Source organism: Capsicum annuum, chromosome 12 (assembly GCF_002878395.1).
Source record: "Capsicum annuum cultivar UCD-10X-F1 chromosome 12, UCD10Xv1.1, whole genome shotgun sequence".
Classification (NCBI taxonomy): Eukaryota; Viridiplantae; Streptophyta; class Magnoliopsida; order Solanales; family Solanaceae; genus Capsicum; species Capsicum annuum.
The window spans coordinates 204184376-204187027 of NC_061122.1; the positions used below are offsets into that span (position 1 = coordinate 204184376).

Below are 2652 nucleotides of genomic sequence, written 5' to 3' on the forward strand. Positions count from 1 at the left end.
CTTATGATATTATAAATTATGGACTCTACTCTTATGATCAAGTCAGTTATGTGTGTCAGTTTCCTTCCATCGAGTCCTAGGGGTTCTTTACCTAAAAACTATAGCTGTATGCCTAGAGCCATGTTATGTTTCACGATATCCGAACTCAAGCTATGATTCCATAGACTTCAGTCAGTCATGTGACTCAGGAAAACTTCATGATCTTAGTCAGTTGTCAGATATCAGTAACATTCCGCCAGTCAACGGAATTCAGTAAGATTAAGTCATGCACAGTCAGTTATTCATGTCCAGTCCCTCCAGATGGGAGTAGAGGTTAACACCGAGTGAACCCAAGGATGGCAACTCACCCGCCAGTTCAGGGTGTGATTCTTAGTAGTCATCCTTGTGTTCCAGAACTACGTAACCGGCGTAGGTTGAGACATCTTAACCCGTCAGATTAGGGTTGATGAGGTGGCTTAACCCGTCAGTTTAGGGTTTCCACCATTCTCATTGAGTACCCGCCAGATAAGGGTCACTCACAGGCCGTCCTTACCCGTGGCACGGTATTGACACCCCTCCAGTCGGGGCAGAGATTGGACCCCAGCTTAGCCATAACGGCATACATGGGGCATGTCGGTTAAACACTACTTTCCATAGTTTCAGTATCAGTCTCAATAAAAGAACTCAGGGCGTTCTTCAAATTTCAGTATATACAGGACTGTTAGATACAGTTGTCCATGTTATCAGTTTCAGTATCAGTCAAGACAGTTATCAGTAAACCATGTATTAGCTTACAGGTCATGCTATCACGTATTCACGATCCCAGTTTGTATATATGTGTGTTTGCACTCCCACGTTCATATTAGTCAGTCAGTGTTGTTCATGCATGAAACCATTTATGTTCAGCCTACCTTCCTCGTATACTCAGTACTCCAGTTGTACTGACGCATTTGTGCTATGGTGTTTTTTTGTCATGTTACACCATAGGTTTCGAAACACGAGCTCCAGCCCAGCAGTAGCGGTAGCATTCCAGTCACAGAGACACTGTGAGTCCTCCTTGATTCGAGGACAATATGATTTGATTCATTTATTTATTTCTTCAGTTCAGTTTTACGGAGTTAGTTGGAGACATGTTCCTTCAACTCCTTATTCAGATAGTTTAGAGGCTTTCGGATTTATGTTCAGATTTACGTTCAGACTTAGCTTTCAGATTGAGGTGTTTTAGGTATTTTCACCTACATAATTTTACTCAGTTGAACCTTATGGCCTTACAGTTCTATGTATTCCGCATTATTATATCATGATTTACAGTATACAGGTACAAATATCAGTCATTGGTTAGCTTGTGGTCCCTCGGGGTCATGAGCACCGTGTAGCATTCCGGTTCAGCGAATCGGGGTGTTACAATATTGCATTAAATCCAAGATAGTTTGCTAATTATTTTTTATCCTGGAATTTCGAATTGTGATACATATGTTAAGCAGTGATACATGTAGCATATGTATCACTAGTAAATATGAATCCGAAATTTTATGTAATTTTGTAAAATATTAAGGGATATTGTGTAATATGGTGTCTTAAATATGAGATTTGTGTAATTTTTCCTTTTAAGGGATTTTAAGGGATATGAACAGTCGTGGATTTTTGTTTGATTAAGTCCAGTCTCTTCCAATTCTCAATTATTTTCTAAATAGGTCCCTCCGGCCTCCTCACTCACTCTCATTCATTCTACTATACTTACAATACTAATATGCCAGATCCAGATTCGTACAAGAAGGTTCATATCGAGTCCTTGCAGGAATTTCAAAGGCAATTTGATGAATTCCAGAGGGATTTGACCGACTTCCGAGCAAGGCTGAGGAGGGCCTTGCTGCTGCCGGATGAAAATTGTCAGGTTGACAATAATAATAGTAATAATAATAATAATAATAATTAGGTTATGTTTTTTCTTTCTTTAGCGTATGTGTTTTCCATTTTTATATCCGATCTACCTATAAGGGATTCAAAAAAATCCATGTATATGTTTGGTTTGGTTTGGTCGATTTTGAATTTTTAATTCTTATTCAATATTTAATTATCATTCTATTTATTCCCTATTCAAAACATGTCGGCGGTTGGAGTTAGTGATGCGATCATGATGAGAAATCCTTCTAAAAATGGTTTGTTAATAAATAATAAGGAACTAAATGATATTATAATCATAAAAGAAAGATTATTTAATTTAAAAAAAGTCACAACATTGGATTAATTTAATTAAGATATATATATGATGATAAGATTTTTAAGAAAAAAGTAGATGAATAGTCGTGACTGTGACTTTTGTCTAAACACATTCAACAAACAAACAAAAACAAAAAACGCTTCTGATGCATCAAATTCCTCATTTGTTGCGACATGAATCAGTTAGAAGAAATCAAAAAAGCTCCTTAAACAGATGGTCGATTTATAGCAACATATGGTATATATGTTGAAACAGATGTGTTATCTGATGTAATAGATATACAATCTGTTGTCATAACTCAATTAATAAAAATGGTTATTAAAGAAATGGAAAGATTAAGTCACCACCAGCTTGATTTAATTAAGTCATTTTTTTTCACAGAAAAGAATAAGGAAATAAATGATAAACACAATTTAAACCGTAAAAAACTCACCAGAAATATTCTTGTTTTT

General features: G+C 36.2%; 1 long non-coding RNA gene across 2 annotated transcripts in view; it reads left to right on the forward strand.

The window, feature by feature from the left end:
- LOC107855268 overlaps window positions 1–1304 on the forward strand; it is a 16835-nt gene extending 15531 nt beyond the window's left edge. The window contains exon 4 of one of the 2 annotated variants that reach the window (XR_007048288.1): window positions 967–1275. This is a non-coding gene — a long non-coding RNA (uncharacterized LOC107855268). Of the gene's footprint in view, window positions 1–966 lie in introns of both variants that reach the window. The other variant, XR_007048289.1, reaches the window with a different exon arrangement.
- Window positions 1305–2652: the final 1348 nt, after the last annotated feature.